Source organism: Heloderma suspectum, chromosome 4 (genome assembly GCF_057233095.1).
Source record: "Heloderma suspectum isolate Gila_16-S chromosome 4, 16-S_ref, whole genome shotgun sequence".
In the NCBI taxonomy this organism is placed as follows: Eukaryota; Metazoa; Chordata; class Lepidosauria; order Squamata; family Helodermatidae; genus Heloderma; species Heloderma suspectum.
In genome coordinates, this window is record NC_139461.1 from 54,091,438 (window position 1) to 54,108,639 (window position 17,202).

The 17,202-nt window shown below is 42.9% G+C and overlaps 1 long non-coding RNA gene across 1 annotated transcript in view; it reads left to right on the plus strand.

Moving 5' to 3' along the window:
* LOC146346845 (uncharacterized) overlaps positions 1-17,202 on the plus strand; it is a 99,783-nt gene that overhangs the window by 39,618 nt on the left and 42,963 nt on the right. Inside the window, exon 3 of the long non-coding RNA XR_014789831.1 lies at positions 8,822-8,900. This is a non-coding gene — a long non-coding RNA (uncharacterized LOC146346845). The remainder of the gene's footprint in view (positions 1-8,821; positions 8,901-17,202) is intronic.

Here is a 17,202-nt window from a genome sequence, read left to right on the forward strand (position 1 = left end):
GCAGCCATGTCAAAAACCAGGGCTCAGAGACTCAATAAGATGGCATGATACAAGGCAGGGCAACAGATTTGGTGGAACCAGTGCTGGAAGAAGGAAAGAGAGAACAGGGCCAGAAACAGAGGGAGAATAAGCACCAACAAAAGCAGCTAGCATTAGTGGCAAAATGTGTTCCAGAGTACAGTGAATACCTATGCCAGTTTTTGTTCGCTGTTTTCAGTCAAGACGTTGTTGTAGTGGGCATAGGGATAAAGCTGTGGCAGTGGCGGTGGGACCTCCGATGTTATAAAAAACACTGAAGAGCAAATACTCATATGTTTCATGCTCCTCCTTAAGAGGACCTTGGGCAGGAGATCCACAGAGTTTTCTTCCCACCCCACCCTGTCCGATTTCCTCATTGGAAATTTCAATGGAAGAGCAAAAAGCTGAAGTCTAAGGCATGAGTGAACATCTTTGTTGGAACTTTTTATAATGCCAGAGAGAAGGGAAGTCAGGATTTTTGGTGCAGCTAAACTATACAACATGGCAAATAATAGAGACGCATACTTAGTGGAAGGACTGTAGCTCAGGGAGGGGCTATAACTCAGTTGAATGCAGAAGGTTCTGGGTTCAATCCATGGCATCTCCAGTTTAAAAAGGATCAGGCACAAGGTGGCAGAAAAGACTTCTGCTGGAGACCTGGAGAGTCACTGCCAGTCAGAGCATACCGAGCATCAGTTGAAAAGGCAGGCATCCTAATACCCTCACCACCACCACATACTCTATTTCCATTCTGCAAGGGGAGAGTGCCAATGGTCATGGAGCCATGTTGGCACCACTCACACACAAGAGGGAGGGAACAACATGCTTGGGGGAGCCCCATGTTTTCCAGAAGTAGACAAAAACTTAAGAAAAAACACAAGGGGCGCTTTCCCACACACAAACAGCCCAACGAGCATGCTCACTAGCTGTGGAACATCGACTCCTTTGGAAAAGAAAACCAGGAGAGGATGAATGGAATCTTCTGGTGAAGGGGAGGGTATGGTGAGGCAGCCTGGGAAGCTTCAGGATGACTGCAGATCAGCTGACAAGAGAGCCAAGCTGAGAGTCAAGGCAAGGAATACAGGGGGTCACGAGGACAGTGGAAGTTGGGCAGTTCTGTGTCACTTCCTCTATTGTCCTTTGCTCAGACTTTTTCCTTCTCTAAAAAAAGGGGGCGGGGAGAGAACAGATGAAGAGACACATAAATATAAAAGGGTAGAGAAAACCACTCATTGCTAGATAAAGGTAAAGGTGTCCCCAACCAGTCGTGTCCGACTCTAGGGGGTGGTGCTCATCTCCATTTCTAAGCCGAAGAGTCAGCGCTGTCCAAAGATGCTTCCATGGTCATGTGGTCGGCATGACTGAACACCAAGGTGCACAGAATGCTGTTACCTTTCCACCGAAGCGGTACCTATTTATCTACTTGCAATTTCTTGCTTTTGAACTGCTAGGTTGGCAGGAGCTGGGAGTGAAGATGGGAGCTCACTCCATCACGCAGCACTCGGGTCTCAAACTGCTGTCCTGCCGACCTTCTGGTCTGCAGTTCACCATCTTAACCACTAAGCCACTGCGGCCCCATTGTCTAGATACAGTAGGTCATTTCCTAGTCCACACTGAAAGGCTATTTTTAAATGTCCCTAGGGAAAGAAAGGAGAGCTACCCAGAGAAATCAACATAGAAATCCAATATTTTAGTGTAGCCAGAATTGGGCATCAGTGTGTCCACCCCATTCTCCACACCCCAAACTACAAAAGGTAGCAGCAAAAAGAAGGGTTCCTGGTCCTTTAAACACAGTTATTGTTTAGTGTGAAACATTTACAACATAAACTTTCATTGTTTCCCTTCCATATTGCCAGCATGTACATTTTCACTTAAGAACATAACTTAAGGCCATAAGAAGAGCCATGCTGGATCAGACCATGGTCCATCTAGTCCAGCATTCTGTTCACACAGTGACCATCCAGCTGTTGACCAGGAAACCACAAGCAGGACACAAGTGCAACAGCACCTTCGTGCCCATGTTCCCCACCAATTTGGTTCCACCAACTGGAACCAAATGTTCCAGTACCAGAGTACTGCCTCTGGTACTGGAGGTAACACATAGCCCTCAAGCTTGGTAGCCAATAGACTTCTCCTCCAGGAATTTGTCTAACCTCCTTTTAAAGCCATCCAAGTTGGTGGCCATCACTACATCTTGTAGCGAATTCCATAGTTTGACTATGTGTGTCAGACATAGTTTGACTCACTGTGTGAAGAAGTACTTCCTTTATCTGTCCTGAATCTCCCACAAATCAGCTTCATGGGATGACCCCATTGGGCCATCCCATGAATTATTATGGATTATTATTATTATGAATTATTATCCCATGAATTATTATTATTATTAAGTATTATGAAAGAGGGAAAAAATGTCTCCCTAGCCACATTCTCCACACCATACATAATTTTGTACACCCCTAGCATTCTTACCTTGTGTGGCAGGCACCACACTTTCTAGCAGCTCGAAACAGCTTGAAACAGTTTTTAAAAATGTGACAGATTGCCCTTGGACCACCTCATCAAATATGTACATAACTGAACCATGCAGGGGAAAAGTTGGTAAAACTGCTTGTGAAAATGCACATGCTGGTAGTGTGGAAGGGAAAGAATGAGTGGTTGCAAAGAAGACTGAAATTCTCCAGCAATTCATGAAGAAGGCACGAGTGCTCCAGAAATAAATGAAGAAAAAAGGAACATGCCGGAATGCTATCTTAGAGTGCAGACTACTTTCTTGATTACAGGCAGCATACTTAGGCGTAGAAAAAGCAAGGCAAATGTGGAGGGGGCTGAATGGGACCATTTGTGAGGACAGGTGAGGGAATGTGTGACCTCAGAAAGGGGGTGTGGCTAGGGATGTAGGGATGTAAGGGTGTAAGGCTAGGGATGTAGGGATGTAGGGATGTAAGGCTAGGGATGTAACCCCCCACTGCCTGGTTTGGGGGTGGTCCATTGTGGGGTAGTTTGGGCCATTTGAGGCCCTGCAGAGTTGTCTGGAGCCCTGTCATGTCCGCCAGAGTTGGCGGAGTGGCTCTTTGGCTTCCTATAAAACACGATACGTTAATGGTGGTTGCCATTAGCCTGCCATGGGAAAATTACAGCTGTAAATGGTGTATTTACACCATTTGCGGCCGTACAGCACTTTCCTAAACTTAAATTGCAGCTTTTTACAGCTTCATGGTGCTTTATGCACCATAAAGTGCTTTATGGCTGCAAATGGCGTACAATACGCCATTTACGACTGTAACTTTTCTGCGATAAGCTAATGGCGGCCTCTGTTAGTGCTTCACATTTTATAGGAAGTGGGAGAGCAGCCTCATGGGAACTTGTCCAGACCAGGAGGTGAGTGTGCCCAGCCCACTGCAGACTCTGGAGGCTTGATTCTTTGGAATCTGGCCTCATTTGAGTCTGCAGCAGATTTCTCCAGCATTCCTAAGTTTGGCTTAGTGGGCTGGACACAGAAGACTGGAGTGCCATATCTAGTCTGTGGGATGTAATTTTCCCACTGCTGTTTGGCTAGGTACCCCTGATTAGCTAGGTGGCATAAGGCAGGCTGCAACAACTTTGGTTGATGCACTTCTCTCTCCACAAACATGTGCTCCATTCCTGAAATGTGTTGGGCAAAACTCACTTTCCCTTTAATAAGGGTTGTGGAGCAAGATTGTGGATGGGTGTTCCACTTCTGACTCTTCCATCCCCAGCTCCAGCAGTTTCTCATGTGAGGGACCAATGGCAGGAGAACACACCCTCCAGGGCTTAATTTGAGCACAGCTATGTCTATGGAAGGCACTATATGGCTTGGCTCATTTTTGTTGATCTCCATTATGGACCTATTGCCTATTACCTATGTGGCCACATTTTGGCAGTACACTTACTTTCCACTTGAAGGCTATTGGTTGGTGCTGCATTGGGTGTTCATGAATCTGGGGAGGAGTGGGGGCACTTTGAGGAAGATGGCTCTGTGCCATGTCTGGGTTTGGACTAGATGGTCTTCAATCCCTTTCGGTGCTATAATTTAGAAATCAGTGATTCTACAGTTTTTTTTTAAAAAAAATCTATAGGAATTCTAGGCCTATGTCCCCAAACAAAGAGTCCTGTCTTTTTCTTGTAATTTTAGCATGCTAATAAAGTATAAATGAATTGAATTGAAAATGACTTACATTTCAATGAAAGGTATTGTGGTTGGAGAAAACCCCCTTCCAAGTATCAATTAAGTCTATTGAATGAGAACATTGTCTTCTTCTGTTTTTACTGAAATACAGGAAAGCTTCCCTCTTTAAAGTCTTCACTTATTACTGTTAACTATTTCTCTGGTACTTTAAAGTACAAAGCCCTTCACAATCTTTATCTCATTCATCCCCACCACAAGACTCTGTGTTTAGCCGCTGGTATTCAGTGCAGACAATTTTGATAGAAGAAGTGGTACAATGTCAGTTTCTCCTGTTAGTAACATGAAAAAATGAGCAGTATCTAGAGAGCCCCTTATACAGTTGGAAGGCACTTCTACTCATGCAAAGAAGGAGGGGTCCTCTATTGTTTTGCCGATTCTCACTCTCATCTGCAACTCAGTGAACCATATCCCATGCCATTTTGGATAAATCTCCCCAGGTATGGCTATTTGCGTGTATGTGTTTGTGCATGCATGTGTGGGCACATGTACACGGGCTGCAGTGGGAAATGAGATGCAGGAAAGTACCACAGCAGAAGTGGACCTTCCCTCGTGGTTCGCTGGAAGAGCACAAGAAATGTAATATATCTTGATTTGATTCGATTTTTTTGCAGGATGCAGACAATTGCCTTTTAACCACTCAGTAATTAGAATGATCCCTGAAATTTTGCCTACAGTGAAACATGAAGCTGATTTGGGTTTTCATCATAAAGGGAAATACCTGAGGAATCCTGTGGGAAACCAAAATAATTTCAATAAGACTACCTCAACTTGTCCATTTGGGGGCATTTTGGGGACATATCTGTAAATCAAAGCTGCTACAAGATCAAGATTAACACTGAGGGTAATGGTTACCTGCTGTTACCCTTCTCTCTTAATTACTCCTGTGTTTGAATTACATGAGTCACTGTGGTAACAAACCTTTCCATATTATGTTTATATTCAGTGTGGCAGGGCTGGCCCAAGACATTTGACTGCCTGAGGTGAAGAACATGAGGGTGCCACCTACCATCCCATCAGAAGACTAGCAGATGAAACAGTCTTCAACACTGATGATGGGATAGCATCCTTCATTGCACCTGAATGCAGCAAGCTAAATTAGGGGGCACAGTCACACACAGCAGGATACATGGCACTGGGGATGTTGGAGAAATTGATAACAGAACCAAATGAGTTCAGATTTTCATGAATCTGACCCAAGAATTCTGCAGTGGACTAGCTTTTCCCCTGTCCAGCAGATTCCAAGGACTTTGCGGAGTGGTTTTATAACTTTCCTGAATTTTGCACAAATGTTTTTGTAGAAAAATATGCAAAATAAAAAAAACGGCCAAAACACACATTTCCCCCATAGGCCAAATTGTGAAAATGCACATTTTGGGGAATTTGTGCAATTTTGCACATGCGAATTTGAACAACTGAGCATTTGAGCAAATGCGAATTTGTGCACATTCGAGGAAAAAATCTGATTCAATCGATGACAGAACTAAAGGCATTTGACAATCTGCGAAACATAGACAGAACAGATTTTACACAATCTGTACATTCCTATACGGCACACAGGTTTCTGCTCCAAAACCTTGCTGCTGCCTCCCAGCATCTGCTGCCTGAGGCGACGGCTTCACTCTGCCTAATGGTAGGGCCGGCCCTGCAGTGGAATGACATCTTCTGGAAGTGAACAAGATTAAAAACACAGGAGCAGTCCCTCATGGTGCTTTCATATACATTCATTTCTACCATACCCTGAAGGTAGAAGATTACAACATAAATGCACGGTTCCCAAGCATATTACCCATCTGCTTCCATGAGACAAACCTAGTTTTCCTTTCCAGTATTTTGAGTGTGAGAATGGGACTAGATTTGACATTAATTTCATGAGCTTCCCTTCTATCGTTTATTAGCCCTGAAAATTCCCACATCATTACCACATGATCCCCTTCTACTCTTCCTTATTTTAGAGTCCAAGGATTTGGAAGTGTTTCTGCATTGCTGAAATAATAATCGTAGTTTCTTGTGATGGTGGTGGCTATATCCATAATACAGCTGTGCATTCTTCTTTTCCTTGTGTCCAGCAGTTGCCTGGTAGGTAAATAATCCCAGCCCAAGGAATAGAGGGGAGTCCAGAAAAAAAAAAAAAAACAACTGGCTGGCTGACACAGGTTTACTTTGCAATAGTAGATATTTGATGGAATAGGATTTGGGCTAACAGTGCTGAATATAGGCCTTATGTTGAATCCCTATTTTTTTTTTTAGAAGAATCTCCAAAATTCCATACTGACCAGGTGAGGTCACAGATACATGGCTTCCAATCTATGTCCATTCATCAAGTGATATGAACTGAGCTTTCATATCATGTTGGATCATCTCAAGATAACACTTTAATAACAGAGGCAGAGCAGAAATTCAGCAGAGAGTCTTGGGTAATAATTCATCAAGTGAGGAGACACTGAGTGGTGTATATGCATATGTGAATCAGCTGAAATATTGGATTCATGCCAATTTAATCCCATTGAAAACAGCAGGACTATATACATTTATATACAGATGCTCAGTTTGTGCATCAGGGTGTTAATCCCGTGGAAATCAGAGTGTTTCCAAAGTATGTGGGGGGTTCTTTTCTTTCTTTTAATAACCTATATTATTGCTTTGGTTTTAATAAATGTCCAGACCTATCACAGGAACACCAAATTCTCTTTTGCATGGTGCAGCAAAAATTCTATTCTTGCAAAATTGTAATCTCATACAATTTATGGTAATTTCCCATAAATTACATAGACATTTTGGAATCTTGTTAATAATTAAAAGTCTGTTACTTTTTTTCAACTCCCAAATAAGTGTTCTAGTAAATAGTTTCCAGCTTTCATCTGACATGATGTCTAAACAATACAGGCATCACAAAATAAATCATTTATGAAAAATATTTATTTAAAGAGCTGTAATTTACCTTGCATTTACCATATGCCATTCATCCAAGTATCAATATAAAATATTCATTAAAGAAACTCATTAAAACAAACTTCCATACAATGGGGTGACAGGCCAACAAAAAGCATCAATCATCAAAAGGCTTTAAGTTTTTATTAGAGCACCTAAGATACACTAATATTTCAAAGCAGAAAAATCATGAATATGGTTGCTTCAGCCCCCAGATGACCATGAGGGCAGAATGGAAAAAAATGATAAAGGTATAACAAAGATGGGGTGAGATTTTCTTCATTTGTTTTCATTAAGCTGAAGGAATCCATGACAGCAAACCCAAATCTATTTTATTAATGATGAATAAACCTGATGTAATAATTAATGGGAAATCTATAGCTAATCTTAGAGGAAGAAGAATAACCAGGCATGTAATGATGTTTAAGTCTGGCATAGCAGAACTTTCCGCAGCTGTCTCTAGCTGCAGGTAATATAAGCAGAGCAATCAGCTGTGAACATCAACAGCTCCAGACGGCTGGGATGATACTAAGGACCAAAAAACATAGCAATCTCTCTAAAATGCAGCCAATGTGTGATCCCTAACATTTTCCTCCATGGCTTTAGCTCAAACTTTCTTTAGAGCACATGGATGAGCATCTGGAATATTTGAACACTTTTAATATCCTTGGTTGAAACTTCCTACGCTCTGTGAAATTTCTTTGAAGTAAACACACATTCAAACTCCTGATCTGAATTCACAAACTGTGGCCCGAATATCATGGGATTCACACAAGAAATGCCGCAGCTCTCCATATATAGTCTTTTTTACTTATTCATTAGGAAGTTCTGTTAAATATCCACTTCACATGGACTGCAATTCTATTAGACTGTTGATCTGTGATTAAATGTTCTAATAAAATTAACTGGCTTTGCTGCAAACGGAACATCTGGAGCTATGTTTAATTTTATGTCAAACATATACAGGAAACACCTGTCTAGGTGAAGTAATTTTTTAAAATGACATTAATCCATCTGTTGTGGAAATGTATGTCACAGTTGTCACATTAAAAAAGCAATATCAACAAACACAGAAACCCTAAATTGCCTCGGAACGTACACTTTCTAAAATTAACAAAAAATTCATTTATCCAAATGTTAGCATGTCAGTCTCATTTCATACTGAATAAGATCCCTTTCTTCTCTTTAGACTGAGAATGTCTTTCAAATATGGTACTGTAAAACTTCCAGATGTGAAATAAGTCTACATAATTATAAGATTAAAGCTCTGAGGTGACTCTTTACCTGTACCAAAATAATATGCTTAAACGTTCTTAAAATAAATCAAGCATGGTACATCTGAAAACCAGAAACCAATGAAAGTAAGCAAGGCAACAATAGTTACAAAGAGAAACCTTAGAATACATTTAAATGCTATAATGTGTTGTACCGAAATAATATGCTTATTTTAAATGTTGCACAAGAGCATATAAGAAATGCAGCAGATGTCCCCCCCCTGGGTATTTATTCCGTGTTTTTGTAAAATCAGGAAAGGGTTTATTAGGAAAAAATCACTACAAAGTAATTAGGGCTGCAATCCTAGGCACACTTGTAGACGTATACAGGATTGCATAGTAAGGAAAGAATAACATCCATTCAGTACTATCAACCTTCTGTTTTGCCTTGCAGAGACACAATAACACTGTGGAGGAGTGTACCTTTTAAAGAAAATAATTAACAGCACAATCCTGTACATGTCTACTCAGAAGTAAGTTCCACTGAATTCAATGGGGCATAGTCTCAGGTAATTGGGTATAGGATTTCAGCCTTTGTCCAAAAGATTTTCCACTAGCAAAACACATTATACTCTCTCTCTCTCTCTCTCTCTCTCTCTCTCTTTCTTTCCCTCTCTCTGTCGCATCTTATGTGTTACCTTTCTGTACTGCCCAGTAGCAAAGCTCTCTGTGCAGTTCATGAGAGAGAGCTAAAACCATAAAATATACAATATAGCATAATAAAATAGTTTTTTTAAAAAAGCTACAGAATAAAGTCAACAGCAGTGCTAAGATCTAAAAAGCACAAACAGCTTTAAAAACCAGAAGGACTAAAATGTCTGGGAAAATAAAAAGGTCTCCACCTGGCACTGAAAAGACCACAATGCAGGCACCGGGCTTCCACAACTAGGATGCCACAATTGCAAAGGCCTCTCCTTAGAAGCCATCTTGTCTCACCTCATTTGGTGGGGGCACCTGGGGTGGGTCTCTGAAGATGATCTTAGAGTTTGGACAGGTATATATGGGTGATCCTTCAGGTAACCTGGCCCCAAGCAGTTTAGGGTTGTAAAGGTTAAATTCTAGCATTTTGAGATGGGCCCAGATATGGATTGCGAGCCAAGACCGATCACAAAGCACTGGTGTAATATGATCATATCTTCCAGTCCCTGTAAACAATCTTGCTTCCCCAATTTTGGACCAGATGAAGTTTCTGGACCATTTTCAGACACAGCCTCACATGCAACAAGTTGCAGTACTCCAGACAAGGAGTTACTAGAGTGTGGTATGATGAGTGAAGGGCTTATGGAAGGAAGGCCTGTACATTTAAGTGTGTGTGTGTGTGTGTGTGTGTGTGTGTGTTGATGGGTTATTGTCAGTGGAGGCTGGGCCACCTACTGTAGGGTATGTGTGTGTGTGTGGTGGTGGGGTAAACAACTTTGCCCTCATTACAAGACTGCGCCCATGTTCTGTGTGAATCCCCTCCCCCCACTGTGAAAATTTCCAGAGGGATGGCTGTGTTATTCAGGCACAGCAAGAACAGGTCTTTAAACAAGACTAAAAATATATATTGTGACATTAAGCTTTTGTGGACTAGAATCTGATGAAGTAGATGCTAGTCTGTGAAAGCTTATGCTACAATAAATCTTAGTCTTTAAAGTGCCACAAGACTCTTTGCTGTTGTTTTCCCCACTGGAAGTGAAAAGCAGTGAGTGATTTATTCATATGGGAGAAAGTACAAGGGTACACAGTCTGGGACTCCATTGGGGTGGGGATAAACCTGTCCTTGGTGAACCTAGTCTCTGGTTTTGCCCCTTTCTCAGCTGTGTCCCAGATGGAAGCACACTTCATTTGCGCTATAGACTGCAATGGAAACTGAGAACCAAGCCAAATCCACATCTGCCAGCTCTTAATGTACAACATATTCTTGCCCTGCTTCTGTTTCTTGAGCCTACGTCTTACAAACAGCAAATGAAGAGCTAAACCTGCTTCTAGATTATACCACTTCAGAATGAAGGTGGCTCAGATCACTGAATGTTCCTCTGGACCCAAAAATAAGCAAGCAAGCAAATAAGTAAATCAATCCAACACAGAGAAAACTAAATGTCCCAGAGAGAAGGGTTCTAGCCTAGCTTTCTAACTGAAATACTGTATATAGAAATACTGTGTATAGAAGATATTGTGTGTATAGAAACTTTTTCCCATGCAGAAGCATTCAGTCATGTGAACCCTCATCTGTCTGAAGTGGCATCATCTACAAACTGGTTTGATCACATTCTGCTGTTTTTGAAACTTGGCCATGCTGTGACAGAAGGTTGGGCTTTCAAGAATGTGATGAAGGTAATGTTAGGATCTGGCTACCAAGGAAGAAAGGGTAGCGGTTTCAAGCAGATAGCTCCTAGCACTGCCAAGTAAAAGATGCACCCTCCCTTCCATGTTCTCTAGCAACTGGTATACAAATGGAAAAGGCGGTGAGAAAACATGCAAGTGGAACATGATGTTGTCTTGAGTCTTATAAAACTCCATGAAGACTCATGGCAATTGCAGATTAAAAGCCTCATCTGCAAGCTCTCAAAGAAAAATATTGTTTGGAACATTAATACATACTCATATTTAATTTGTAAAGCTTTAGTTTTAAGTACAAAAGTGAGAATGACTGAGTTTGAGATGTTGGCTGTCTAGGCATTTATTTTAATCTGCTCTCGTATGTCCAGGATCTGTGTGGGAGGAATACAGTGATGAGAAATTGAATTATCCATGACTCCAATCACTAAGGAGGCCTTGAACTTTCTGCATTATCCAGCCTACTGTGTGTGTGTGTGTGTGTGTGTGTGTGTGAATTTTGTTGTTCAGTTGTTCAGTCGTGTCTGACTCTTCGTGACCCCATGGACCATAGCACGCCAGGCCTTCCTGTCCTGCGCTCTCTCCCAGAGCATGCTCAAGTTCATATTCATTGCATCGGTGATGGTATCTAGCCATCTCATCCTCTGCCGTCCCCTTCTCCTTTTGCCTTCAGTCTTTCCCAGCATCAGCGTCTTTTCCAGGGAGTTTGAATAGTAAGTCTAATATACCAACAAACTGATCAGCTGTTGCATTTCTTATATTTACTTGTTGCCAAATCTTATTTCCAACTGCAATATTCAGGCAAATAATTATTTAAGTGTCAGAGCATTTGATAGATAAATATCTAGAAAGGTGCAAGTGTGTTCATTTGTTATTAAGGAGGATTCAGAGAGAGAGGCTAGCCAGTTGGCAGAACTAGTAAAATTTATCAGGAATCTTTCTCAGCTCAGAAAAAAAAGGGACTCACCCACCCATATTAACAGGGTTCTGAGAAAGCAGTAAAAAAAGAAATCAGATCCAATGTTGTGTATAGTGGCCACCTTAAACTCAAAGTTTAGTTTAAAATGAAATTTAGAGGTCACTTTGGAGGTTCTTCCATGAGCAAAACAGCTGAAGAATTTCAATGCAAACAAAAAGTTTCAGTAAGGCTGGCAGAATTTCTCAGGGTGATTCCTCACATCCCCAATTGGCCACTAAATTTCACCTACAGAAAAAATTCAAGATGAACTTTGAGGTTTGTGCTCAGGCAAAATATCCAAGTAATTCCGAGGGAAGCAAAAACAGTTGTGAAAGCAATAGCAATGTTTCTCAGGAGGCTTCCACACCTCCCATCACACAAAGCATGGATAAGGCAAATCTCACCAACAACTGTAATCTGCATAAAAGCCTCCCAGAAAGCACGCAGAATACCTTGTTTGCTTATGGACCTGAAGACTGCTAGGCTTTGCAACAGCCAAGTGGAAAGTCAATCTGGGAACATCAAAGCAGTCAGGACTACAATAAATGCTGGACTTCCACAAGAGAGCAAAAGAGTTTATGGCCTCAGCACAAAATAACCTTGCTAAAGCACAGGAAAAGCAGAAGGATGGTGTGATTGACAAGCTATGGCTTAGACATATGAGGTGGGGCAAAGGGTCATGATCCCAATCCCAGTTTGGCAGGAAGACTGTAAACAGACTAAGAGGGACCATTTGACAGCATTAGATAGGTCAACAACACCATCTTCCCCGCAAAGCTTCAAGGCAGAAAGTGGAGGCACCGGCTCTACAATTCAAACACAAGCAAGCTGTACTAGGAAGTGGCAGAAAAGCTCCTCACAATCTGTCAGGAGTTAGAGCTCTTACTGGCTTTGCCCAGGAAGGCAAACATAATAATTGGCAAAAAAGGAAGACTTTTCTCTCTGCAGGGTTACCTTTACAGAGGGTAGGTCGTCAGATCAGATGACAGAGGTACTGATGTGTTCGCAGGCAGGGCAGGACTCAGCTTAACAAAAGTCTCAAGTGAAGTTTGACACAACTGAGAAAAGGGTGGTATCTCTCCCCGCTATCAAAGATGGACTATTCCAGATCTCCTGCTTAGGGCACTGTACCCCACCATCCATACCCCTTATGCAAAGGATCTTATGAAGTAATACTTGGATTTCCATATTGGGCCACATGAACGGTGCAACTAATTATCTTGGCTGCATAAAGTTTTAACCAGGATTGAACTAATGCAATCTTTTTAGTTTAATTTTAGGGTCTGGTTTTTTTGGTTATTATCAAAATGCACATCCATTTTTGTCACATTTCCAGCTACATTTTGGATGGATGGATCGTTGAATGGATGGATGGATGGATTTATTTTATTTTATTTATTGCATTTATACCCTGCCTTTTTTCCTCTTGCAAGGAACCCAAGGCGGCTTACATTATCCTCCTCCTCTTCATTTTATCCTCACAACAACAACCCTGTGAGGTGGGTTGGGCTGAGAGTCTGTGACTGGCCCAAAGTCACCCAGTGAGCTTCCATGGCCGAGTGGGGACTAGAACCCGGATCTCCCAGCTCCTAGTTCAACACTCTTGCCACTACACCACACTGGCTCTCATACACATATATATATACACACACACATACACACATATATATAAAACACATAATAACTTTTGTCAATTCTTTTGTGTAATATATATATAATGTATATGTATATGTATATCTCACAAAAGAATTGACATCACACCTGGTATGACAACCCAAAGAAAAGCTTGCAAAACTGGTCTATGTGTTGGAAATGGTGGTACTTCTCCTCAGACAAAGGATTTGATTGCCCTTCTTGAAAAAGCTATTGCTTGCACAAAAGGAATACTTGGTGAGGATTGCTATGGCAATTGGTGTCACACTGTGGACACCTATTCATAATGCTTTACAATGTTCTGGAGAGAAATCACTCTGTGTATGAGACATGCACACCTTGCTCAATTTTACCCCTCCCTTTTCCTTTGAGGCATATGCACATTTGCAAGTGTGATTAGAATCTGGTGATGTGCTATCTAGTCTTGTGTAGGTGACATAGATGCTGAGGTTTATCCCTTTGTCTGTGTTTGTCTGCCTTGCCAAGGTCAAGGGTGACAGGCTCCAAGCTTATTGTTTTCTATCCAAGACAGCCAGTGTGGTGTAGTGGTTAGAGTATTGGACTGGGACTCAGGAGACCTGGGTTCTAGTTCCCACTCAGCCATGACGCTCACTGGATGACTTTGGGCCACTCTCCGACTATCAGCCTAACCTACCTCACAGGGTTGTTGTGAGGATCAAATGAAGAGGAGGAGGAGGACCGTGTAAGCCACCTTGGGTTCCTTGCAAGAGGAAAACACACACAAATATAAATGTAATAATAATAAAAAAATTAAAAAAGATGGGGTCTGTTTGGTTCATTCTAAAACTGAGCTATTTTCTACCATGACCTTTAGGCACAGTCCTTTCATGTACTGGGTCCAATCCAGACTTTCTATGAGCAGAATTCTACTCAAAGGATGCTCCACTGGGGAAAGGGGACGTGATTTTCCCTGATTCCTCTTTCTCCCTTCAGCCAACCCACACTGTTCCTGACCCTTGGGAGCAGCTTTTTGGAGAACTACAGGAAGAATGGCAAATCAGTGAAAATCATTTCCTATGCCTTCCTCCAGGGGGAGCCTCTGCTGGATCTGCATCCCTTTCCATGAATGGAAGCCCTTCTGCAACCAGAAGGGCTTGTCAGGACCCAATCAAATCTCTGGTAGCCCTCCCCCAGCACGTGTGATTGACAACAGGCCTGCCATAGCCCCACTCCAGCCCTTTTTAGTCTCACCCACAACCCTGCCTAAAGCCACATGAGCTGTGGGAGGGCTCACGGAGAGGATATAAGGGCTAGCCCAGGAAATGCACCGTTTCCCAGAGCCATAACCATCAGGCTTTGAGGGGCTTTTGCACAGATTTCTGTGAGCTGTGGTTAGTTCTCTCTTTTGTGCAATTTTTTTTGGCTGTTCCTTGGAAGATTCTCCTTCACTGAAGAAGACAATTTTTAAGACAAAAACAAACTCACAAAAATTCTGCTCAGCTCTATTTCAGTAGCATCGGATATTAATGGAGAACTGTGTTTCATCTACATGAAACCGCCGGGGGAAGTCATCAGGAGGTTTGGGCTGAAATGTCATCAGTATGCAGATGATATTCAGCTCTACCTCTCATTTCCATCTGCACATCCCAGGCAGGCTGTGGAACTCTTGAACCAGTGTCCGGAGGCTGTTTGGGGATGGATGAGGGTGGACAAGCTGCAACTGAATCCAGACAAAACAGAAGTACTGTGGGTTGGAAAACCAACTACTTTGGATGGAGGTTTACAATTGGTCTTAAACAGTGTTGCACTCCCCTTAAAAGACCAGGTATGGGAGTCCTCCTGGACTCTGAACATACTGGGGAAGCCCAGGTGGCTGTGGTGTCCAGGAGTGCTTTTTACCAGCTTAGGCTGATACGCCGGCTGCGGCCCTATCTGGAGAGGATGGACCCTGCCTCAGTTATCCATGCACTAGTCATGTCCAAGCTGGACTACTGAAATGTGCTGTACCTGGGTCTGCCTTTGAAGATGGTTCAGAAGTTTCAGCTGGTGCAGAATGAGCCTGCGTGACTATTGGTGGGGGTGCGGCTATTTGATCACATAATGCCTGTACTGGACCAGCTGCACTGGTCACCAGTGTGTTTCTAAGCCCAATTTGAAGTGCTGTTTTTGACCTTTAAAGCCTTAAACAGTTTGGGACAAAGTTACTTGAAGGACCACCTTCACCCATATCAGCCTGCCAGCACTTTAATATCAGAAAGAGAGGCCTTTCTCATGTTCCCACCCATGAGAACAGTTAGGTAGGTGACCACACATGAGAGGACTTAGGGATGTCAGAGAATTCCGCCATGGATCTCAATGAGGCCGAATGCCAGTGCATTCGGCCCCCCGAAGTCCGTGGTGGAACGGCCTGCCACCCCCCCACCCCCCCGTGGATCCCCCCTGGGATGAGACTTACCTGGGGCGGATTACTGACAGTGGTGGCTCCTCCGGCAGCTGCGGTGGCAGCGGCTGGTCTTCCAATCGGCTGCCGCCGCCATTTGCAGTCTGTTTTTTTCCCCTCCCCATTCGTGATAGGCTATGTAAAGACTTATGTAGCTATGGCCGCCGCCATTTGCGTTCCTTATTTTTGGCCATCTTAGTCTACGTAAATATTTACGTAGACTAAGACGGCCAAAATAAGGGGGAACGCAAATAGCATCTGCTACGTTATTTGCGTTCCCCTTTCTTGTCTTCATCTTAGTCTACGTAAATATTTACATAGACTAAGACAGCCAATAATAAGGAATGCAAATGGCGGCGGCCATAGCTGCCACCATTTGCGTATGCGTTTTTATTTTTTTAACCCAGACGTGATAGGCTACGTAAGTCTTTACTTCCGGGACGCAAACGGCAGCGGCTACGGCTGCCGCCATTTGCGTCCCTGCTAGCCAGAGACCGGATGTCCGACTGCTGGCGGAGTCAGCCGGCGGCTCCGCGGAATCCCCACAGAGCGGAGCCGGCAGGTGAGGATTCTGGGGGGAGGGACAGAGCGCCTCCCCCCCCAGCGGAACCCAGCGGAGCCAGGTAAGGGGGGTTTCATATACCCCTAAGAGGACCTTCTCTGCAGTGGCCCCGCACCTTTGGAACAAGTTGCCATAGGAGGTCCGCCATGCTCTGTCATTGCAGGCTTTTAAGAAGGACTTGAAAACGTATTTTTTTACCATGGTCTTCTCTTGATATGATTGCTGTTGTTGCTGTTATTGCTGTTGTTGCTGTTGCTGGTTTTATTGTCAGCTTTTATTTCCGATTTTATTGCTATTTTATTATGTTTGTGTTTTTATTATTTTTAATATTTTAACCGATTTTATGTATCTCATTGTTGTGAGCCACCTTGGGAGGGCTTCTACCCTGAAAGGTGGCCAAGAAAGTTTTAAAATAAATATATAAATATCTTTCCAACCACTTCCACTTCTAAGAATTACAATGGGACTGAGCCAGAAGTTCAAATCTTTGGCTTAATACTTTTTTGGAGTCAGTTTTGAGCCCCTGAAACTTATGTACATGTGTATGTGTGTTTCAGGCAAAAGGAGAAGGGGACGGCAGAGGATGAGATGGCTAGATAGCATCACCGATACAATGAATATGAATCTGAGCACACTCCGGGAGAGAGCGGAGGACAGGAAGGCCTGGCGTGCTATGGTCCATGGGGTCACAAAGACTCGGACATGACTGAACGACTGAACAACAACAAATGTGTGTTTCAACAGCGGGGTTGAAATTTAAGGGTTTCAGGGCAGGGTGTACTTACTGTGGTGGTGAGCAGTGGCAGTTTCTCCTTCTTTTCTTTTTTAGCAAAACCCTTTTTATGGGGCATTTTTGCCACTACCTCATGGCGATCACTCTTG